We start from the raw sequence: 25,526 nt of genomic DNA on the forward strand, positions 1-25,526 counted from the left end.
CTCTGGTTGCAGTGGTGATTTCATCACAGGCTTAAGCCCTGATATTGCCCTCTGGAGTTGGATTGTACCCTAATCCTTGTACAGTTTGGATGGAATGGGAGCAGACTGCAATATTTACTCAGAAATAAGTCCCACTGTGTCCCGTGGGATTTGCTCATGAATGTGCTTGCGGCTGCAGCGTCCATTTCATGTACGGCCTGAATTTCCGAACCCTCTTAAATCAAAACTGCGCTTCTAAAAATGAAAAGAGAATACTAAACCCAGGATTATATCTCCTTGCTCTAGGGAGAGTCAGAAGTCAGTGGGTTCTGAGGGACAAACTCTTATACAAGCATACACCCATTAGTAATAATAACAAAAGCACACCAAGGCTGTGTCTTGCCACATCAGTTGGTTTATAATATAAATGTTCTCTTCTCTCCTTTCAATCTGCCATTGCCAACATACCAAACCAAGAAGTCATAAATTTGGTATTTTTTAAATATATTTTTTCAGCATTTAAGTTTCACACGTTTTGCATCTGACATTTTTATAAACCTCTTGAACCTATCTCATGTTATGTTACAAGATAGTTTTCTAGCCAGCAACCAGATAAAAGGGAGTGGGGAATCTACTCTAGTTCCAGTTCATTTCTGATAACCCGGAGAGTCTTAAGAGCAGCCTGTCTTGCCAAGAGCTGAATGTTGATTAAAACTGTTTGGGGCAAAATAGCTAAACAGTACCATTAATTGTCTGGATAATTCATGTTTACTCATGTTGCATAACACATGGATTAACCTTTAATCAAATCAAGCTCAACCCTGAAAAGACAACTTATTAGTAGTTTTGTTGGGTTTTGTTGTTGTTTTTTTTAAAAAAAGGGGAATGAGGGCATATTTTTCCCTTTAATTGATAATTAAATTCTGGTTTGCTCATTTCAGTTTAGTCATGCTCTTTTTTAAAAGCAAAGTCGCATGAGTAAATATGTTTTCACATCTTCCTGCAGCAAAAATGCTAAGTATCAATTATTCCCTCACTCCCTATCCAATATACAACAACAACAACAACAACAACAACACTATTTATACCCTGTCCATCTGACTAGGTTGCCCCAGCCACCCTGGGCGGCTTCCATCATATACAGAAACATAATAAAATATTGAGCATTAAAAACTTCCCTATACAGGGCTTCCAACCTCAGTGCTTGACAAATCTGTTTACTGCAGAAGGAGGATAGCTTGCTAATTATGCATGTATGCTGCACATCAGCCAAACATCAATTGTGTCAACTGCAAGCAAATTTTGTAGAAATCTCTGCAAGTATATTCAATCAAGGAGGAAATGGCGACTGGAGTGACAGGCTACAGGTTGCACTTAAGCAAGTTATTAGAGTGAAGTGCAAAACAGTGCTGTTGAACAGATGAAGAAAGGTCACCAGACTAAGCAGGTTTGGAAATAGCCCTTGCCCCACAGTGTGTCACACTTCATAAACCTGACGGCAGCCTGTCCATGTTTAATAAGGTGGGTGCATATGAGATGTGTCTGGAATCTGAGTTGCCTGCAGTTACTTCATCAACATTTGTGACCCTTGGGTTCACTCTGGGATTGGCTGAACACAGTTCCTTGACTGTGAAAAAAGAATACTGACAATTTTGCAGACTGTGTGCACCGCAAACCTCGATCCTGAATGAATCTTTATTTGCGTCAGCCAGCGAAAATCCTCACAATCTTTGCTGTCACCTGCTCATCTTGATCTGCCAAGATAAAGGACACTGTGGCAGTGGTTGGACGACCCAGGATGGACAATAAAAGAGGGGTGACAATTTCACTCCTCAAGTCTTTATAAAGAGTGCAAGCCAGAAGGGCATGTGCCACCAATTCGGTACTGCCATCTCCACAGGGACATAAGCGTTTTTCATGTGGAATCTGTTGGAATCGTCCCTCAAGTACAGCCGAGGGCACTACATTCAATCTTGACCTTGATCCAGTGTTTTAGAGAAGTAATACTAAATACTGTAGCAGCCAGTACTTAAGTCAGGGTGATGTGTTTATTCTGCTGGCATCTTCTTTGAAGTGCACCTGCTCCTCTCTGTTAATGCCGCAATGTTTTCTGAGTTGCATGGTGGGTTGATAAACTGTCGAAAGAAGGGGATGAACTTAATGAGGTTGGCAACAAGAGCACAGATGGAATGGGGAAATAAGGGTTGCGATGTCCAATCCATCTCCTTCCCAATGTCTTGGAAGTTTCTTTTCCCCATGAAACATGATTCTGCTTTTCTGCCTCACTTTCAGGGCACTTCAGAATTCCTTCAGAATTTCAGTGGATGCGCTTACCTTATCGCTGTGAGGTAGTTGTGGGCAGTGCTGGCGCTTTCCCTTCCTTTAAACATTTACTCTGCACTCTTGCCAGTACGTTTCTGAGCACAATTCAAAGTGTTGGTGCTGACCTTTAAAACTCTAAACGGCCTTGGCCCAGTATACCTGAAGGAGCATCTCCACCCCCATCGTTCTGCCCAGACACTGAGGTCCAGTGCCGAGGGCCTTCTGGCGGTTCCCTCATTGCGAGAAACAAAGCTACAGGGAACCAGGCAGAGGGCCTTCTCGGTAGTGGTGCCCGCCCTGTGGAACGCCCTCCCATCAGATGTCAAAGCGATAAACAACTACCTGACATTCAGACGATATCTTAAGGGAAGTTTTTAATATGTGACATTTTAGTGTATTTTTGGTCTCTGTGGAAGCCGCCCAGAGTGGCTGGGGAAACCCAGCCAGATGGGTGGGGTACAAATAATTTATTATTATTATTATTATTATTATTATTATTATTATTATTATTATTATAGGTCGGGGGGGAGCCCTAATGTGTTCACAGTCAGTAAGCATTACTCTATGTGCAGGGAAGGGGAAAATAGTTTGTGGGACCAAACCATCATTGAAATCCAATTAAGGGTGAAGGTCAAAGCACAAATAAAGTTCAGCTGCCTGATTTGGAATGGCTGCCTGCTCTGAGGTTCAGCTCCGAGTTGTTGGGTGTGTTGCTGCTGTTTTCCGTCCGTCTTTGTAACGCTGAATAAGTGGGAGAGGCTATTTTCCTAGAGAAAGTCTGTCTATTTTTTTTCAGCCCATCGAGCAGCAGCTTTCACTTGCAAGCAAAAATGGTAAATGGAGTGGAGTGGAACTTACTACAAGCAAATGAAAAGCACGGAGTCCAGTGCCAAAAAATGCTTTCTGCAAGCACGCTTGAAAAGGTGGCACCGGACCAACAAGAAAAAAGGGGCCATCTGGGGTCACTTAGAAAGGGTAAATGTGAATGGTTTGGCTCTGCTCATTGCTGGGAGAAAGTGACAAGCAAGACTAAGGCCGCTTGGTCTGCTGGAGGGGCTCTCTACTATGCCTCCAACTGCCCTTTTGCTCATAGTACCCCCAATGCAGAAAAAAGAGCACAGAATGATTTGCTGTGCAACAGATTTAGCCAGAGTCAAGCTAGTCACAAACAAGAGAAATCTGACCTTTGTTTTTATGTTCTCCTTCTAATGAGGCATGTTTTTCGCTGCCTATGTCAAATCCCTTCATATGGCAGCGACTGGTTGAAGTGGCAAATGGAGAGTTACCAAAAGAAAACAAAAGCAAGAAACTGGGAATTTCCAAACATTATTAGGTCGATAAACTTCATCCCTCTGTTTCTAATGGGTCAAGGACTTCAGAGCTACGCACATCCTTTATCAGCCAGGAACATTTCCTAGTCGCAACCATCTGCTGAAATGGTGTCTTTGTTTTTCTTTTTCATCTGGAAATCTTAGTTTTGAAACTACTAAGCATGTGTAGCAGATCGTATTAACAAGTGGTTGTAGTTCTGACCTTCGGTCAGCAGAGGGCACTGGTTGTTGAAACTCCAGCATTTAAAAAGTAATTACTGTACAGCTTTTTTTTTCCCTTGAGGGTGTGTGAGAATTGTTTTCCTTTCAGATGATGAGAAATTTGGTTTCTCTCCTAGCAAGGAAAGAAAAGGGACAAGCAATGAATCACTATCATCCCAATTACATTTATTTGAGGGTAGATGTGCATACCTGCCTTTTCTTGCCCTGTCTGTGTTTTAAGCCTCCCTGGAAAATAATAATCTATTATGGCCTTTTTCAAAAAGATTGGTATTTTCATGTGTCTGGAGGCAGGGGAAACAAATTCAAGGTAAAGCGTGTTTTATAACCAATTTTGGCACGTCTAAAACTGACTAGCCCTAACAAATATTAACTGTCCTCTGTACTGTTACATTATTCAGATTTTTCTTTTTAATGTGAAGGAGTTTAGTATTCTGTTTAATCAACTTCATGAGCTATCATTTGCTCAGCGCTGGTTTTTGTGAAGTTCTCCTTGTTTCCCTCATCCATCCTGTTCCCAAATTTCTCACCTCCTGGCACTAGACAGAACTAATAAAACATTTTCATTTCCGCTATTTTAGAATCTTTAGTTTAAAACATTTTCTATTTTAGGTTGCAAGACAAACCCCCCACCAGCTGTTGAATAAAATGGGACATACTTCTGAGCAGGTATGGGCTATGTATAAAAGGTAAAGGTACCCCTGCCTGTACGGGCCAGTCTTGACAGACTCTAGGGTTGTGCGCCCATCTCACTTAAGAGGCCAGGGGCCAGTGCTGTCCGGAGACACTTCCGGGTCACGTGGCCAGCGTGACATCGCTGCTCTGGTGAGCCAGAGCCGCACACGGAAACGCCGTTTACCTTCCCGCTAGTAAGCGGTCCCTATTTATCTACTTGCACCCGGAGGTGCTTTCGAACTGCTAGGTTGGCAGGCGCTGGGACTGAACGACGGGAGCGCACCCCGCCGCGGGGATTCGAACTGCCGACCTTTCGATCGGCAAGCCCTAGGCACTGAGGTTTTACCCACAGCGCCACCCGCGTATACACTACCTTTAAAGCACACTCAGAGTTCAACCCGCCCCCAAAGAATTCTGTGCATTGAAGTTCGTTAAGGGTTTCTGGGAATTGTAACTCTGCAAAGGGCAAACTACAGAACCCAGAATTATTTGAGGGGGCACTGTCTTAAAGGTATAGCGGGTACGTCAGCCGGGGTTAGGCTAGCAATATTTTTTTCTTGCATTATTTTTAATAAGTCTTATAAATCGGGTCCTCCCTTAAAGAGGACACGTATTGCGGTGAGACCTGGAATACTAACACCATGTGTTGTGAGTGAGAATGATTGGTCAGCCACAACACCCAATTGGTAGGTTCCTTGAAGTTGGTTGCAATGGGACGCAGGCTAAATGGATCAAGGGACCTATATATACCTATTCACGTGACCTATACCTTCCTTTTTTGGCGTGTGCATTCGGAACACCCGCCCACCTCTTCCTACTTTTGGGGCTTTGCACTTGACCTTGCTATGCCGCCGTGTGTCGTCTGTCATTGGGACAGGGGCACGGCAGGAATTTCCCCCACTTGGATGATTGGCTGTTGCCATTTGGGTTTTGCCTGCCCCGTAGCAAATCGTCACAACTTGTAAAGTTGCAGATAGGCTCTGGTTCAGGTGATAGGGATGGGAGAATGCTCTCGCCATCCCTATGTAAAGGGTACTCTGTTAAAGGAATCCAGGGACTCGATGGTTTGGTCAACCCCTGCGTCCAGGGGGACATTTGGGTGGCGGAGTTAGCCTGTTCCCGGCTTTCTACTTATCCAGGTGTTCACCCTTGGCTGACCTATGTTGGAACCCTGGGTCAGTGCTACCTGCATGGCAGGGAGCTAGTCAAACCAGAGCCTATGCAACCAGTCACTTGCTGTAATCAATAAAGTTGTGGTCTAAATTCTGCCAAAAGCCAAAACCAAAATTTTGAGTCAAGTGTGAATTTATTTAGGGGGGAGGTTTCTGGGTCTGAACACACAAATGCTGGAAACAGGGTGGCTGAAAAATGTGGTGGGGATGGGAGAGTCAGTCATAAATATTGGCGTCACACTAGTGGAATGTCTTTCTGCTTTCCCATTTAGATAATCCACTGAAAGCAGAGCCTCAATTGCATTTTTCACTCTTGAGTACAGTGGTACCTCAGGTTACATACGCTTCAGGTTACATATGCTTCACGTTACAGACTCCACTAACCCAGAAATAGTACCTTGGGTTAAGAACTTTGCTTCAGAGTGAGAACAGAAATTGTGCTCTAGCGGCGTGGCAGCAGCAGGAGGCCCCATTAGCTAAAGTGGTGATTCAGGTTAAGAACAGACCTCCGGAACGAATTAAGTACTTAACCTGAGGTACCACTGTAGAATGTATTTCATTTACTGCTATTTTATTTCCTGTTGAAGTACTAATTTTGCTACTTTTCGCCTCCCTGGGCTCATTGAGGTGGGGTGCAGAGAAAGTTAATCAATAAGAAAAATGGATGTATTTAAAATAAGCTAACCATGGGTGTAGCCAGGGGGGCAAGGGGGCAGCTGCCCCCCCTTAAATCAAGTAAATAAATAAAAACACTTATCTATCTTACCAATTGCATCACAGATAGCTTGGTTCTTTGCCCCCCCCCCAACCATAAATCTTGGCTATGCCCATGAAGCCAACCCTTTTTTAGTTTTGCCGGGAACTGATGGACACAAAACTTCCCAGAGCAGTGTAAATAAACTTAAGGCAAATAAATCCCTGCCCTTTTTAGGTTATAGAACTTAATTTGTTCTGGAGGTCCGTTCTTAACCTGAAACTGTTCTCAACCTGAGGTACCACTTTAGTTAATGGGGCCTCCTGCTGCCGTTGCACCACTGCTGCACGATTTCTGTTCTCATCCTGAAGCAAAGTTCTTAACCCAAGGTACTATTTCTGGGTTAGCGGAGTCTGTAACCTGAAACGTATGTAACCCAAGGTACCACTGTACCTATTGCAATCAATGAAGCTGTTCTCAGACCTTTGGTCTGCGTATGCTGAATGCGTAGGGTTGTGAGCACAACTGACCCCACCCTTCTCATAGATATAGAGATATAGATATAGATATAGATATAGATATAGATATAGATATAGATATAGATATGGACAGCCAGTGTGGTGTAGTGGCTAAGAGCGGTGGACTCTTAATCTGGTGAACCGGGTTTGATTCCCTGCTCCTCCACCTGCAGCTGCTGGGTGACCTTGGGCCAGTCACACTTCTCTGAAGTCTCTCAGCCCCACTCACCTTACAGAGTGTTTGTTGTGGGGGAGGAAGGGAAAGGAGAATGTTAGCCGCTTTGAGACTCCTTCGGGTAGTGATAAAGCAGGATATGAAATCCAAACGCTTCTCTTCTTCTTCTATACGTGTGTGTATATGGACATCTCCATAAAGCCATAAGCACAATGCAGATACTAGGAACCCGGGAGGAAAACAGGTTCCCCAATCACTTGCACAGAGTTTCGCACATGCAGAGTTGGGCAGCTATTTGAATGAACGAGCAGCGGCTGGTGTTGGGTTCTTCCACTATGGGCTGGCTCCGTCAGCGTGTTTGCACCTTGCTGCTACTACACCCCTCGCAAACTCTGTCATGGCATGCTGCAGCCATTTAAACAGAGGTCAGCCAAGTAGGGCAGCCCCACCACACCTTCTGCTGTTACATGGAACTTTATCTTTCAGCCAGACTTGGACCAAACAGCCCTTCAAGTAGAGGTAACTGTCCTTTGCACAGCAGACTCCGCAAACAGATGCTGAGCAAGATTCCGGACCCACGGCTCTGAGACAAACCAGGGACAAGGGACAAGTACGTTACTGCCTCAGTGGCTTCCTTTTTAATTGCCAGCATACCCGAAAGGGTTCTTAATGAATCATCCCTCTAGGGCAGGCACATCCAACTCCCAAGAGGCTGCGATCTACTCCCAGTATAAAATAACTGGCAATGATCTACCCATTGCCATTGGAGGGAGGAGGGGTTTTTTTTGGGGGGGGGGTTGGCCAGAGTGGTTGAGCTTCTTTTGGGAGGGAGGGCACAGAGTTGTGGAGGGTTTTTTTTTGGGGGGGGGGGTTGGCCAGAGTGGTCACCAAAAAGTGATGCAATGTTGATCACACAACGCACTAAACCAAATACTACTTCCGCTTTCCGTGTTCCACAACATTCACTGCAGCGCCAAAGGAGGAAACAAGCACAGGAAGTAATGGCCCCACGATCAACCATGATCCAGCGCAATCTACCTGTAGATCGCCATTGACCGGTTGGACGTCGCTGCTCTAGGGAATAGGCAGGGTGGAGCCGGACAATTGAGTGTCTTGTGACCCTTGACAGTCTCACTCCTGTCCCTTTTAAATCTATCCCACTGACTTGAAATGTCTTAACTTGAAATGACAATAAAGGTATTTGTATTTGAGGTATCTGTCCTCAAATAGAGGACTTTAATGCCCTCTATTTAATGTACAGTAGGACAGGTGGCCTCCATTTTGAGAGAAGCAGTTATCCCAAAGGTGTGAGGCACTTGAGCCCATCCAGGTGCTGTTGAGAAGCAAGCCTCTGTGTGCAACACCCCCCCCCAAGCAAATAGGCTTCTGTTCCTGATCCAATAGCTGGGGGCCCTAGGGTTCCCATGTATCTTCTTTTTCCAGGACATGTCCTCTTTTTCAAGGGTAAAATTTGAGACGATTTGCATTTTTATTTGCTTTGAACGGCCATCGCACCGTCCTCTTTTTTCCTCTTCAAAATATGGCAGCCCTAAAGCCCTTTCCTAAAAAGCTGAAATCCTGCTGGCTGTTCATTGAAGAGGGGCAAGTGCTGCTTCCTCGTCAAACTCATGTTCCATGGGAGCTTTAAATGCATAGCTCATGGGCAATCCTAGCTGCTCTAGGTCAGAACTTTTTAATGCTACCTGGGTTCCATTTTATGGAGAAGGGTGCGGCTGAAACGGAGAAAAAAATTAATAAACCAACACAATATCCATTCATTTTTATACTTTTTTTTTTTTGTCTGCTGGCGATTATGCAAACTGGACCTGACATCACAATTTGAGTATGTGTGTGGATGGATGGATGGATGGATGGATAGACAGACAGATAGATAGAGAGACAGATAGATGATAGAAAGATGATAGATAGATGATAGATAGATAGATGATAGATAGATAGATAGATAGATGATAGATAGATAGATAGATAGATAGATAGATAGATAGATATAGACAGATGATAGATAGATACAGTGCGTTTTTTCTTTGAAAAACGTTTAAAAAGGTAAAGGTAAAGGTACCCCTGCCCGTACCCCTGACAGACTCTAGGGTTGTGCGCCCATCTCACTCAAAGAGGCCAAGGGCCAGCGCTGTCCGAAGACACATCCGGGTCACATGGCCAGCATGACATCGCTGCTCTGGTAAACGCCGTTTACCTTCCCACTAGTAAGCGGTCCCTATTTATCTACTTGCACCCGGGAGTGCTTTCGAACTGCTAGGTTGGCAAGCGCTGGGACCGAACAGCGGGAGCGCACCCCGCCGCAGGGATTCGAACCGCCGACCTTTCGATCGGCAAGCCCTAGGCGCTGAGGCTTTAACCCACAGCGCCACCCGCGTCCCTTGAAAAATGTTTAGGGGTACTCTTATTTTGACTCAAGAAAATCACCATTTTATAGTTCAAATCAGGAAAAATAAATATACTAAATGGACAAAAGTACAAAGATTCAAAAATGCTTAGGGGTATGCGTACCCCTGCGTACCTCCAGAAAAAAATCACTGGATAGATAGATAGATAGATAGATGATAGATAGATAGATAGATAGATAGATGATAGATAGATAGATAGATGATAGATAGATAGATGATAGATAGATAGATAGATAGATAGATAGATAGATAGATAGATAGATAGATAGATAGAGATAGATGATTGATAGATAGATAGATGATAGATAGATAGATAGATAGATAGATAGATAGATGATAGATAGATAGATAGATGATAGATAGATAGATAGATAGATGATAGATAGATAGATAGATAGATAGATAGATAGATAGATAGATAGATAATAGATAGATAGATAGATAGATGATAGATAGATAGATGATAGATAGATAGATAGATAGATAGATAGATAGATAGATAGATGATAGATAGATAGATGATAGAGGATAGATAGATAGATGATGATAGATATAGATAGATGATAGATAGACAGACAGACAGACAGATATAGAGGAATACATACCTATTATTAATTTGAAGCTGTCCCATGCTCCTGATTTGAGAAGGACAGCAGATAGCCCACAGAAATTTCAATTTTTACTTATTTATTAAATTTGTACACTGCCCTTCACCTGAAGATCACAGGGAGGTTTGCAACATAAAATACAAAATGAGAACGCAATGTACATAATAGAAGAAAAAACGAACCAGTAACCCCACAACAAAATTTCCCTGAGACAATCCCAAAGGTGAATTCACCCACGTAGAGACCTCTCAGTGCCTACAGGTTTCATGTAGCTAATCCTTTCATGTAGACTAATCCTGGTCTGAGACACCAGCTTGCCTGGACTGTAGACACTGAAAATTATGAAAGCAGCAGCAGCAGCTATCTGGGTGATCCTTAATAGATACTGCTTGGTGAGCAGACTCTAGTTTGTGCCAAGCCACATCAGCTGAACAGAAGACACTTTGGATTTTTCATGAGCTGGTGGGAGAGGATTCTTGTTATTATTTTAAGGAAACAAATTGTAGTCCATGACGTATCCAAGGACAGAGAAGAGTTTGGAGAACGAGCCCAACTATTGACCTGGCAAAAGACCAAAGGCTATTGTAGGGTGTTCTGGGAAATGCACTCAAGAAAGCAACACAAGGTTAATAATCTGTTCATGATATTTAGATTTCCCCTGTTTGAAGAAAAAGGGGTTTTACTGCCAGCTGCTGCTTCTTACATCACCATGTGGAATTTTCTCTCTCCCGCTGACATTCATAGCAGCATTATGATTTCCCAAGTGGATGTTTTTTTGGGAGTAATTTATTAAAATCATTTTAACTCCATGAAATTATGGAGGCCCTTGGGAGGGTGCCTTGCCATATATTGTAATTCCAGTAAGTGACAGTGGGCTGTAATAATACTGTAACACAGTGAAAAGAACCGTTAGGATTTCCTTGCTGCCAATTACACCAGTAAAAATGAGTGCAAGCATCATCATAAACAGTAAAGTCCAAGTTGTTTGTATGAATGAAAACAGGATGGGAAATGGCCCCAAATATTACCGTATGCTCCTGGTGCCTTTGAAGACTCTGAAATAGATTTCTGGTTTAAATCGTATTATTATTATTATTATTATTATTATTATTATTATTATTATTATTATACTTTTTATCTCAGTGGCGTGTTATTGGTGTCTGCAGCAAGGGCTGGTCTTGATTGGCTGTTGCTGCAGCAATTGGGTGGGTGATTGGCGGCCTCTGTCGGCTAGGGGACGGACAATTGGTGTCTTTTGTGATGCACACAAGTGGCATTGTAGCTCAGGCGGGTGAGTGGTTTTTGGCACCCCCCCCCTTTAAAAATATCCCTCCAACTCTGGGCCACCCCCCCCCCAAAAAAAGCTCAAGAACTCTGGGCAATTTCCCCCCATTTTCTTAACTTGGAGTCCCCAAAAATAGGGGGCGTCTTATACACAGGGGCGTGTTATACACGGAAGAATACAGTAGTTGCGATGCCCTACGGCGCCCCCTAGCTTCAGCGCCCTGTGTGGCAGAACCAGTCATGCTGCCCTAAATCCATCCTAAATCTGACAGGGCCTTAGTTATTTCACCTGCCTCTTGAAAAGACAATGCGCACACTTGTGACCCTTGCTCTTCCTTCCTTCCTGTGCGTGGAACAGCTTTCTGAAAAGTGCAATCCAATGAAACAAGCCTCCTTTCCACTTGCTTGCAGTCTCTCTCTCTCTTTCAAATTATGAAGTATGACATCATTTCCCCCCCTGTAGCCTACTGACCCCATAATATCTCTACAGAGTACATCTCTGTGGGTTTTGCCATTTGTATTTGCAGAGGTGGCACTAGAGTTAAAATACAGCTTCCCTTACACCTAACATTTTCAGTATCAAGATCAAGAGGAGTATGTGCGCGATCGCAAATCCCAGTTGGCTTATATATAATTATGATCATCAAAGGGGCTGAATAGCTCTTTTGTTTAGCAACACGGCTCTTCCAACACTCACTGCTCACCAAATTCCTATGGAAACAAAGATGTCGATGCTCATTCGCAACCATTCGCATGTTACTGTTACTATGAACAAGGCAGTCACTATGCCGTCTACAGCCTTGCTGCCTAGTAAAACGCAGCGCACCAGACGTACGATAGAAAGGTTCCTTTAAATCAGGACCACATGATCTACAGTCTTGTCTACCTAATGTCATACTCATTACAGTGTCCTGCTTAGGTAGCTCAGCTACATCAGAAGGTGAAAGGCCAAAATGGAACAAAGAGATTTGAGAATACAGTTTGTCTTTTCAAAGCCTGTGATAAACCTGAAGTTCTGCACTTACTCTGTGACACGCTTAACTTTTAGTATTTGTTGTGCTTTAATTCCTTAAAACCGAAAGGAAGCGTGCATAGAAAATTTGTACAATTTGCATGCAGATTTTTCATGTCATTCAGAAAGTCTGCAACAGTCAGAATGGAATGAATGGGCAACAGCAAAATCTTAGCTGGCCCATCCTTCCCTTCATAGCAAGGGGCAAAACATTGAATCACATATTTTTGACTTCTAGGCAATCCTTCTTGCCAAACCCCCCTTTCTTCTAGAATTTACTGTATAAGGCGATCAGACGCTTATGACAATTCTCTGCCCATACAGAGGAGAGCATTTAGCAAGTGATTTGCTTTATTTAAACTCCCATTGTTGTCATGTCTTCTATTGTTAGAAGAATAGAAGCCTGTGGGATGAAAATTGTGGCTTAAACGTAGGAGGTGATGCTCTTATTTCCATTCTGTTTCCATTCGGATGAACAAGACTATAAACGCAACGCAACCAACACTATTCCCCAGCTTGCACCCCAACAAATGTTGCAAAGAGGATGTTTTCTTAAAAAGAAAAAGAAACAGAAAAAGTTGAGCCTATTTATCTTATTGCCTCAGCAGCTCATACTTCCTCAGTTATCATCGGTCACTAGCATCTGGAGGAATAAACTTCAAAAAAAAATGGATCTAAGTTAAGGGTCTGTTTATACGTCATACGGGACACGGGTAGCGCTGTGGTCTAAACCACAGAGCCTAGGACCTGCCAAATAAGAAGGTCGTGGTTCAAATCCCTGCGACGGGGTGAGCTCCCATTGCTTGGTCCCTGCTCCTGCCAACCTACCAGTTCGAAAGCATGTCAAAGTGCAAGTAGATAAATAGGTACCGCCCCAGCGGGAAGGTAAACGGTGTTTCCATGCGCTGCTCTGGTTCGCCAAAAGATGCTTAATCATGCTGGCCACATGACCCGGAAGCTGTACGCCGGCTCCCTCGGCCAATAAAGCAAGATGAGCACCGTTTACCTTCCCGCCGGAGCAGTACCTATTTATCTACTTGCACTTTGTGCTTTCAAACTGCTCAGTTGGCAGGAGCAGGGACTGAGCAACGGGAGCTCACTCCGTCACAGGGATTCAAACTGCCAACCTTCTGATTGGTTTAGACCACAGCGCCACCCACATCCTAATAGGAAGGGGGCAATGGGTGTAGCAGGGAGCATATCAAAGGGAACTTTATGAAATGCCCTTTTGAGGCTCCAGGTTTGACTACTGTGGTGCCTCAGGTTACAGGCGCTTCAGGTTACAGACTCCGCTAACCCAGAAATAGTACCTCGGGTTAAGAGCTTTGCTTCAGGATGAGAACAGAATCGTGCTCTAGCGGCGCAGCAGCAGCGGGATGCCCCATTAGCTAAAGTGGTACCTCAGGTTAAGAACAGTTTCAGGTTAAGAAAGGGCCTCCAGAACAAATTAAGTTCTTAACCTGAGGTACCACTGTATGTGGATGTTATGTGGCGGTGACCAAGCTGTTCTGTTTAAATGGATTTTAGGATAAACAGAAGCAGCTAACACCAAGGCTTTCCTCTTACACTCTCCTTCTTTGCTTTTTGCCATTCCTTCCAGGCCTTTGCCATGTTCTCTTCCCTTTCAGATTAAAAGTGATGTTTTCAGTTCACACCATCATAGAATCATAGAATCATAGAGTTGGAAGAGACCACAAGGGCTGGAAGTGTCCAACCCCCTGCCAAGCAGGAAACACCATCAGAGCACTCCTGACATATGGTTGTCAAGCCTCTGCTTAAAGACCTCCAAAGAAGGAGACTCCACCACACTCCTTGGCAGCAAATTCCACTGTCGAACAGCTCTTACTGTCAGGAAGTTCTTCCTAATGTTTAGATGGAATCTTCTTTCTTGTAGTTTGGATCCATTGCTCCATGTCCGCTTCTCTGGAGCAGCAGAAAACAAAAGCAGTACATGTGGAGGAGCAGCGCTGCTCTTCTGAAACCAGCATCCCTTTACTGCACCTAGATGGGGTTGTGGTGTTGGGAGAACAAGTGGCTGTGAGGTTGTGCTGGTGGGAATGATGTTGTTGGAAATGCTGCTGCTGGTACAGGCATGGAGCCTTGGTGTGACCAGGTAAGCAGCAGTCTGGGGTTAGGAGCCTGACTTCTGGGTCTGCCACATCCAATTTGTTGCTGCATGTGCTGAGATGTAATAAGGTACTGCAATTGCTCAAACCTAGACAGCATCTTAAAAAGCAGAGACATCATCTTGCCAACAAAGGTCCGTATAGTAAAAGCTATCGTTTTCCCAGTAGTGATGTATGGAAGTGAGAGCTGGACCATAAAGAAGGCTGATCGCCGAAGAATTGATGCTTTTGAATTATGGTGCTGGAGGAGACTCTTGAGAGTCCCATGGACTGCAAGAAGATCAAACCCATCCATTCTGAAGGAAATCAGCCCTGAGTGCTCACTGGAAGGACAGATCCTGAAGCTGAGGCTCCAATATTTTGGCCACCTCATGAGAAGAGACTCCCTGGAAAAGACCCTGATGTTGGGAAAGATGGAGGGCACAGGGAGAAGGGGACAACAGAGGATGAGATGGTTGGACAGTGTTCTCGAAGCTACCAGCATGAGTTTGACCAAACTGTGGGAGGCGGTGGAAGACAGAAGTGCCTGGCGTTCTCTGGTCCATGGAGTCACGAAGAGTCGGACACGACTAAACGACTAAACAACAACAACTACAATCGCTCAAGAAACATCTCTCATGCACATTCATTATAGAGGCAGTGGAGTCAACTACACTAGTCAAAAAACAGTGTTTTAAATGTGTTATAGAAATGCAACACCAGATGGCACTGGAGAGCAAAAAAAAAAAAAATTTGCGATTTCCCATAGAGTTTTTATTTATTTTGTTATATTGATTTAATTTCTAACTTATTTGTAGTGGTGGGGGGGGGCGGGTTCCCCTGGGTGTAGATCCAGACAGAGTTTATTATATTGTTTAGATAATAGGCATTTTCAGCCAATCAACAAGTATCTGCGCACTAATCTGCAAAATATTTGCCTGGCATTTCCCCTGTTTGAGCATGGTAAAACAGACACCACTGTTTAACAGATGTCAGCCAGATGTCTTTGGGGTTGCATCTGCAGGGAAAACCACCAATTTCTTTTTCACTTTAAGTGATAGCAAACCACGGCTTGCGGGCTGACCTACTTTGCTGTTTTCTGTAGTTATAATTACCTTGTTTATTCAGTATACTGACTGACGCTCATACACTAGCTGGGTGATATTTTCCAATTTTGCTATGATGTCTTTCAAGACAAACAGACTCCATGTTTTCTGACGTTGTTCCAATTATCCCAATTTTGCTAATGATAGATTAAATGAAATGCTTGGGACACCCTGAAATAGTACAGGTGGCATTAGTTCCGCCCGGTGGTATACATCTGATTTTGAATGGCTGACTTAAAAGCATTTCCATAGACATGGCTACAAATAGCTGCCATAATGAAGTAGAAACATCTTTGTTCTCAGAGTTCCTTCAAATCTCCACAGTAATAGCAGTACAGCTGCACAGCTTAGGCAACATTATTTAGAGTGTTGTTCATTAATTTTCAGATATGCTTTTGCGTGCCTTTTACTTGCAGGAGATGTACACAGTGCAACAAGGCAGAAAGGGTCTTCTCAGTGATGGTGTCCTATATATATTGAAGGACTTCTGTCTGGAAGCACACTTGGCATGCACAATTTTTATAATTTTGGCAGCAAGTTCGTTTGCCCAGCTGTTTGAAGATTGTTAAAGTATTTATTACTTGAGCAGCCCTCTCTGAAGTTCTGCAGCATTAAAGTTTTAATTCTGTATCCATTAGCTGCTTTGCTTCATGATGCTTTGAAGGGGACAGTATTCCTTGAAGGCTCAAGAGATATTACTTGCTAGGAAAAGTTATAATATGACAATAAATGTCAAAAATATATCTAAATAAACATTTTGTTGATTTTAATTATATTTGCATTTATAAAAAAAAATCCAGTCTTTAACTGTCTTTACAACCCTGTCAGATGGGTGGTGTACAAATAAATTATTATTATTGTTGTTGTTGTTGAAAATTTTAAATGCTTCATTTTTTCTTTTATTGGCAGCTTTGACAATCAGAGCAAGTAAGAAAAAGAAATGATTTTAATTTTCATAATCCACAATACTGTCTTATTTATTTTATAGTACAGTACATTGATTATTGCTTTCATTTTATGAATCAATGGTCTCGTTAGAGAGTAAAATTCATGCTAAATTGCTGTTTTAGTTTTTTTTAAAAAATGGATTTATTTATTTATTGGAACGGATTAATCCATTTTGCATTACTTTCTATTGGAAAGCACACCTTGGTTTTGGAACGCTTTGGTTTTGGAACAGACTTCCGGAACAGATTAAGTTTGAGAACCAAGGTACCACTGTATTGGAAAAGGCCTCTGGTTTTGTTCATTCATTAAATTGCAATCTATCGGAAGCAGAAGCTGTGCTCACTTCAGAGTGTTTGTCTGTGAGCAACAGGATCCCGTGTGATCACTGTCAGAACAAGTGGAGAAGCCATCAAAGCAGGAAGTTGGGGAATTTTTCTGGACTTAGCATTCAGTGTTGATGATTCAACATGGCAAAGCGTTTCTTTGCTTTCCTTCATCCCACAGATGAAGCAGGCCATCATTATTCATGTCATGTATGCAGAGCTGATGCGAGAAGATAGAAGCTTGCCCAAAGCTTACTCATGGCTGATATATGACCTTAGCTTCCCAGGTCCTAATCTCCGAGCGTTCGAGTTCCTTTTCTCAAGCTAGTCCAAATACATTTTCGTGATTAGCATTGCCCCTAGTAGCAGTTTCCCCCTTCCACGTCAAAATATAGAGCTTTTGTAAATAGAAACACATGGCCTGTATCTTTCACGAATTTTAACGGAGCTATTATGATAACACTTTTGTCCTTCCTACGCTGACTTTAACATTGGACATCAATCAAAAGCAAATACCCTTAATTGCGATATGAGCACAATCTGAGGTAAACAGGCTCCCAGTCCTTTTATTTGAGCTAGTATGAAAGCAAATATTAGTGTGATATATGAAGGACAAAGCCTTTCATGTGCCAATACAATAGGAGCAGGAGCCAAAATAATGTCTGAGAAATTATTCAAAACAATGGTGCACCTGCAGGTAACAGCATCATTGGGCCCAATGCAACCCTTTATCTCCCTTCATTCTGTTGATGACTCCACTTTCACATACCGTATTTTTTGCTCTATAAGACTCACTTTTTCCCTCCTAAAAAGTAAGGGGAAATGTGTGTGTGTCTTATGGAGCAAATGCAGGCTGCGTGGCCATCCCAGAAGCCAGAACACGAAGAGGGATCGCTGCTTTCGCTGCACAGCAATCCCTCTTGCTGTTCTGGCTTCTGAGATTCAGAATTCCCCCCCCCCCCTTGCTTTCCTCCTCCAAAAACTAGGTGCGTCTTCTGGTCTGGTGCGTCTTATAGAGCGACAAAAATGGTAATTAGAGCTACAGAAGCTGGCAAACTCCAACTTTGCATTGCATACAGCCTTCAGTGTGGACCATGCAGCTTTCCAAGCCACCGGCTAATTTCCCCTGAAACTGCCACATTTTGCTGCATCCCCATGTGTGAGTGGTGGACTCTCCTTCCCTGGTGTCAGGATGCTGTCAGCGGCTCCCAGGTGGTTGCCCAGGAAAGCATATAGACAAGGAAAAGTTACTCACCATCCTTTTTTATTTCAGTCTTTACAGAGAAAGGCTATAGGACTCAGCCTCTTGGATAATGGCGTTGTACCGAGTGAATCTCTACCCCCCATTTGTCCCACTTCCTTCTCCTCATCGTCTCCTCTACGGGTGCTGCAATGTGCCCTCTGTCTTTGAGCTCTTTGCTCTCCTACTTTTAAGGCTTGCCGGATTCTGGGAGATGGTGGGTCTGGAATGCTTTCTAATGACAATGTGTCAGCCAGATGTTCTGGTTCTCCCATGATTCCCCAGCTGTCCCCCTCATCTGCCTCTGAGCTGTGACCTCCCTCAAACCCCTGTTGTAAATCTATACTGCCTTTCTCTTCCTTCTCCCTGGAAGGCTCAGGATGGGGAGGCGGTCTCCACCATTCCTCCTCTGCCCAGTACCTGACACCTGGAGGTTTTTAAGCAGAGGTTGGATGGCCATCTGTCATGTATGATCTAGTTGGTATTTCTACATTGCAGGGGGTTGGACTAGATGACCCCTGGGTCCCTTCCAATTCTATGATTCTATGATTCAAATAAATCAGCTCAGTGATTTCTTAAACAGGGATGAGGAAGTTGTGGCTCCGCAGAGGTTGCCGGACTCCAACTCCCAACTGCCGTGGTCAGATTGTTGGGCTGAACCCAAATAAGTGTTTTTGGAATTCAAAGCGGAAAAGGTTCCTGGGTATTTAATAAAGGTTCCTGGGTATTTAATATGGTAAGGCCTTGTGTGACCTGGTCCTATATGGAAGCATGAGAAACGTAAACAAAACAGAAATTAATATCCCATGGCAAAAGCAGCAGGGAAATCTTGAACTGTTGACTGCTGTTGATTTTTTGACAGTGTTGAGTTATTGACCATAGCGATTTAACAGCAACACCAGAAACGGTCTTTATTAACTGGAAGCAGTGTGGGGTGGGTAGTAGGTGGGAATCTGTATGATATGACTGAAATGTTTCTGGAATGATGCAGCAAAAAGAGAAAGAGTAGGCGAAACAGCCTAGTATATCATGTGTGGTTGTTAAGGATTTACGGGATTACCTGTAATCTCCCTCAGTCAATATAAAATGATGAAATCCTTTCTTCTTAGAAAAAGATAACATTTAGCGTCGTAGTCACTAATGCTGGGAAATTGGCACAATATGTGATCGATGCCTTAATAGCATTTTCATCCTGATACGTTGAGATACTGTACTCTGTCTGTTCCATGATTGCACAGAGCTGGTAAAATGCGTTTTTCCTCCACTAGCAACCATCCATCAAGGCAGCTGTGTGTTTTTCATCTGGCACGAGGATTTGGAGCCAGACAAAGGCAGTTCTGTCAGATTACAGCTCTGTATGCTGCTGACACAGTTTTGTTCTCTTCATTTCAGGATAGGACACACTTTACTCTGTGACGGAGGGGGGGTGGGGGGGGATGACATAACTGCAAGAATGCTGGTGGTTTGGAAAGCCATGTGCATGTTTGCGGGTGAAATCTCTGGTGCGCAAAGCCAAAGGTGGCTTGCTTTGGTCTGCAGCCACAAATGGAAAAGGAAGGGATGTTTCAGGGGGGTTCAAACCAGGAAAATAGGCTGGGGAATAAGAACAGAGTCCTTCAACATACACACTCCAACCTCCAAAAAATGGAGCCAAAGTTTTTATACTACTTACAATACAGTGGTACCTCTGGTTACGTACTTAATTTGTTCCAGAGGTCCGTTCTTAACCTGAAACTGTTCTTAACCTGAAGCACCACTTTAGCTAATGGAGCCTCCCGCTGCTGCCGCCGCACGATTCCTGTTCTCATCCTGAAGCAAAGTTCTTAACCCGAGGTACTATTTCTGGGTTAGTGGAGTCTGTAACCTGAAGCGTATGTAACCTGAAGCATATGTAACCCAAGGTACCACTGTACAGACATCCACCTACATACAGTCAACTTGCGCATAACCGCTTATACAAGCTGTGCCAGGAAATATATAACAAATTCAATTCAAAACTGGAAATGGTGGGAGAGAGCTGGAGAGTCCTTGTGGCTCGTGAGAAGACACTCCCCAGAGCCCAAAGAGGACGTCAATGAGGGTGGAGTAAGCCCTAAAGAGACCGGAGGCACAGTAGGGCTTTATTTACACTGCTCACCCTCCCCGCCTAGCAGCTGATGTGTGTGGTAGCGCAGCAGCAAGAGTTGCTTTTCTGCACATCCTCCAGCCTTCAGCTGGCCCCAGAACTTCAATTCTAGTTGTGGATATTTTGGGATACAGCACTTTTGGTCTGGATTGGAGAGAGAGTGGGAGAGAAGTTGTTTAAAGGGTTTAGAGAGTGCTTCCCACTTACGCAATTTTCACTTATGCGCGGAAGGTATTTTGGAAGGTATGGAATAGGATGTCCCTATTTTCATCAGAGAAATCTTGGAGGTTATGTGACACATCTAAACAACAAAATCAAATAGAGAGGCATTCTTGATGGTTGTAAATGGGAAACTTCATTCCCCTAATGCCTCAGCAAATCCCAGACCTGTTAATATTTTGGTACATTTTACTTTGGTTAGCTTTTTGCATAGCCAGGGCTGTGACCAAGTAATGATGGGGGTTTAGTATTAGCACAGGTGAATTTCCCGTCCCTCCAAATAAACCAGAATCCAAGAAAGTTATCTAGTGAAACAGTCTTCCTTTTGAGTGGAGTACAGAATTCTCATCACCTTTCCCTCACCCAGCTATCACTCACATTGTAGGAAGTCAGCACTGTGATTTAGCCAAGGAAAATATGCTGAGGTTTACAGAAAGCAGAAAATATCTCTTAAACAAACACGAATGTTCACAGCCATGGCTACGTAGATTTCTTGGCTGTGGGTTGGCCAGTTTTAGCATTCAGATTTCTGCTGTTCACTTAGATCAGAATCATCTTCTCTTGGAATAGTTAACAATTACAGGGCTCTGCAAAGTTGCTGTCTTCAAGCTTCCTCATTCGGTGCACCCAACACTGGGCAGCACTAAATAAATCAAAGGCCAGCTGCAGCTACTGATCCCCTCTAACCCTTTTTTTCTCTTAGTTGTAATTTTGACTATAAGCTCAACAATAAGCCCCATCTCTTAATCTCAGCATGAACAAATGGAAAATGGTCAAATGACGCACATTTTTAAGCTTCTTGGTGCATAAATTAGACAGAGTACGTCAGTTCACTGGAATACGCTGACCTTTTCTCCTAAAAAAAAAAAGTATATGAGGGAATAAAGATTTGGATGGAGTTCTGGGTTAAAAATCTTCTCTGTTTGCAGCAGAGTGCAGGATTGGCATAAAGTAACAGCCACATACAGAAGTCGATGCTTAAGACGTGCAGAGAAAAATATAAACTGGTGAGTGGACATATCATATTGCCGGCGCCAGTAAAACCTGGATGGTTAACATGTACAGTTATGAAATTGGCCATCATATTTGTACATCTCCTCTTTGTATAGCCAGGAAAGGCAGACAATACAATCGCTAATTCCCAGATACACCCTCGGTCTAAAAGATGGACAACCTTCTAGTTCTAATTTTTGTGATGCACAGAAATTAAGGCAAATGTAATGCGGAATTTATATATATATTCAAAGTCGCTAACAATAAGACACAGTAAATCAATTAATAATTATAAATAATAACAACAATTTGTGACAAGCCAGAACAAAAACACACGATAAAATGTAAACGAAACAGCAATCACAACAGCAAAGTGTCATCTAACCTCATAACACATAATAACTGCTCCTTAATAATGGTCAATAATGGTCAAGCTTGGGACGCGGGTGGTGCTGTGGGTAAAAGCCTCGGTGCCTAGGGCTTGCCGATTGAAAGGTCGGCGGTTCGAATCCCCGCAGCGGGGTGCGCTCCCGTTGTTCGGTCCCAGCACCTGCCAACCTAGCAGTTCGAAAGCACTCCCGGGTGCAAGTAGATAAATAGGGACCGCTTACTAGTGGGAAGATAAACGGCGTTTCCGTGTGCGGCTCTGGCTCGCCAGAGCAGCGATGTCACGCTGGCCACGTGACCCGGAAGTGTCTCCGGACAGCGCTGGCCCCTGGCCTCTTAAGTGAGATGAGCGCACAACCCTAGAGTCTGTCAAGACTGGCCCGTATGGGCAGGGGTACCTTTACCTTTTAATAATGGTCAAGGGTCCCTTTACCTTTTAAAATGCTAGGCAAATAAAGAGATCTTAATTTGGTATCTCAAATTCATCAGGGAAAGTGACAGACAGAAACAAAATAAAAAAAAATCCTTCCAGTAGCACCTTAGAGACCAACCAAGTTTATTATTAGTATGAGCTTTCGTATGCATGCACACTTCTTCAGATACCATGCCAGTGATAGACAGGCAACTCTTGTGAGACATTCAGTGTTGGATGTGAGTGTTCTGTCTTTCATTCAGCAAATCACCTCTTTGGCAGTCTGCATTTTGCTGTCTATTATTATTATTATTATTATTATTATTATTATTATTATTATTGATTTTTGTGTGACAATCTCATTGCCCTGAGGGATAGCTCAGTTAGTAGAGCACAAGGCTCTTAATCTTAGGCTAGTGGATTCCAGCCCCACATTGGGCAAAAGATTGCAGGGGCTTGGACAAAGTCATCTTCACGGCCCCTTTCAACTCTATGTTTCTATTATTCTAAGAGCGCTCTCCCTTCCTGCTATTTCCTACAACTGACATTCAGAAGCTTTACTGCCTCTGACCATGGAGGAAGAGGAGAGCCGTGGTAGTTGGCGACCATTGAGAGCCCCATCTTCCAAATTTGTTAATCTGAAATAAAATGGAGGGGAGAACATGTGTACAGTGGTACTTCGGGTTAAGTACTTAATTTGTTCCGGAGGTCCGTTCTTAACCTGAAACTGTTCTTAACCTGAAGCACCACTTTAGCAAATGGGGCCTCCCGCTGCCACCACGCCGTTGGAGCACAATTTCTGTTCTCATCCTAAAGCAAAGTTCGTAACCCGAGGTACTATTTCTGGGTTAGCGGAGTTTGTAACCTGAAGCGTATGTAACCCGAGGTACCACTGTATGAGAGACCACATCCATCCAACAGGAAATATATGGTGCAGTTCTGAATCCAATGGCTGCTGTGGAATCCTGATGGCTAATAAAGCTGAGCCCAGGAAAAGGGAAGGCAGTAAGCCACCACTCATATCTCTCTCTCTCTCTCTCTCTCTCTCTCTCTCTCTCTCTCTCTCTCTTACACACATACACACACACACACACACACACACACACACACACACACGTTAAGAGAAAACAGTTGAGAACAGCAGTGAACAGCCCCAAAAAGGCAGGATTAGTGGTTGGGGAGGTTAGTCCTCATGATGAAATCATTACTTTCTAACTGAAAAGTGAACTTGAGGAATATTGGGGCTCAGCCTTGTTGATTCTTCACATTAGCATTTGGAATTCACCCAGCAGACATAATTTGGTAATAGTGTATACAGTCGTACCTTGAAGGTCGAATGCCTTGCGACTCGAACTTTTTAGCTCCCGAATGCCGCAGAGGTGAGTGTACTGGTTTGCAAACGTTCTTTGGAACCCGGATATCCGACGCAGGTTCTGTGACTTCTGATTGGCTGCAGAAGCTTCCTGCAGCCAATCGGAAGCCACACCTTAGTTTCTGAACTTTTTGAAAGTCAAACAGACTTCCGGAATGGATTCTGTTTGACTTCCAAGGTACGACTGTAATATAAATAAGACTTAAGTGCTCAGTTATTTTTTGTTGCACATTAGCACAGATTCAGAATCCTCTTAGAATGACCGCTCCCCGCTTAAAATGGGGGGGCGCCCTTTGCGTGGACGCGCGCAGCCCTAGATCTGGAGCGGCCCCATCAGCATAGGCTTGGCTTTGCCTTCCCTCAGGTGGGATACCTGGAGGTCTCCGCCTACCTCAGTCAGTTGTCCAATCCCACCTGGGGGAAGCGTTGCCAAGGAGACCAGGCCAGGTAGGGGAGGGATTACCTGCCCACACAATAGAGGGGGGATCTTACCTGGGAATCCTCACTTGGCTCCAGAGCTTCTCCCACCCTACCCACCCTCAGTTAATGTCTTCTTTTGCAGGTTAACTTTTCTTCATAGGTTTTGCAGGTTAACTTATCTTCACAGGTATGCGGTCGCTGCTACGTTAAGGTCACTGTTAAAGGGCCGGAAAGGAATTTCCCTGCATTGGCAGGTTTCGCCTTTCCCGTAGCAAAACGTCACAACTTTGGCGGTATCAGGCCTTGGGCGGAATCCTTTAGTCCATCTTCCTCTTTGCGGCGGCGATACCAGAATTCCCCGTTAAAGGGGTTTCTGAAGGGAGGCTTTGACCGTACGCTGAAAGGTCGTCATTGCTCTCCCCTGCGGCGGCGGCGTAACGGGAGCGGCTATCTCTGCTTGAACATATTTCTCCAGAGCCGCCCCCCCCCCCACACACACACTGGATAACCCTGAAGCTCCCTAGGTCCCTGGCTGGGGACTGGGGAGGGAGAACGCCCAATGCCTGAGCCAAGGTCTACCCACATTTGAAATTTAATAAAGTTGTGGCCAATTTAATCCCATAGCAGGTTGTCTTGAGTCGTTATTCCACATGACGGGGGGGGCGCTCAGGATCTGGGGACTCCGCCTGTCCACGCAATAGTTCCCATTGGTGCTCTGTCAGATGTGATATTTAAGAGGAAAAGTTAATAATAAGCAGACAAAGCAAAAGGGGAGAATTATGGTATCCTGGTGACTTTGATCACATTAAGGTGTTGTTGTTTCTTAAGAAAGAAAGTAGGAAACCTAAAGAATGCTTATTGTTTATGAAAACTGCACGAAAAACTATTGTATGAACACAACAAAAAGCATGGCAGTTTGTTCATGGGATTTTTAGGTAAAAGTGTTATTGTAGACTGTTTTATGCAGCTGAGCCTCGTTGTTCCTTCCTTCCTGTCTGCCTTCCTTCCATCAGTATTGAGACTGAAGGTCGTGGCAGAGCAGAGCAGTTGGCTATTTAAATAGGGACGGCATCCAAGATTTAAAATTAAAACACATCTGAACACAGGCAATACATTTAGGATGATTTCCCATACCATCATTGATCCCTGTGTTATCCAGGCATTGGAACCCAAATGTCACTTGTACCGCAACATTTTGACTTTTTCTGGGGGGTATTAATTAATAAATTGTGGGTCAGCAAGAGCCAGATGACAAAAGATATAAATAAAACGAAGTCAATACTCTTAAGCAATGCAGGAGAACAGGGTGGGCACCAACATTTGACAGATGAAAAAAAAAATTAGGGACACTCCTACAGAAAGTGCATGCTCCCACTTCTCACACCAAGACTAACCGCCTAAGTACACCCCCTCATGTACTGTTCCACATTGCAGGAGAAAACTCTTCACCACCTGCTGAAC

General features: G+C 43.8%; 1 long non-coding RNA gene across 1 annotated transcript; it reads right to left on the reverse strand.

The window, feature by feature from the left end:
* Positions 1–21,249: 21,249 nt before the first annotated feature.
* Positions 21,250–23,657, reverse strand: LOC310671819. Its single transcript, XR_014508226.1, has 2 exons — positions 23,598–23,657; positions 21,250–21,337 (listed from the first exon to the last, which is right to left on the reverse strand). It is a non-coding gene; the product is annotated as an uncharacterized lncRNA (long non-coding RNA).
* Between the last annotated feature and the right edge of the window lie 1,869 nt (positions 23,658–25,526).

Source organism: Podarcis tiliguerta (genome assembly GCF_965153285.1).
Source record: "Podarcis tiliguerta genome assembly, chromosome: 2".
NCBI lineage: Eukaryota > Metazoa > Chordata > Lepidosauria > Squamata > Lacertidae > Podarcis > Podarcis tiliguerta.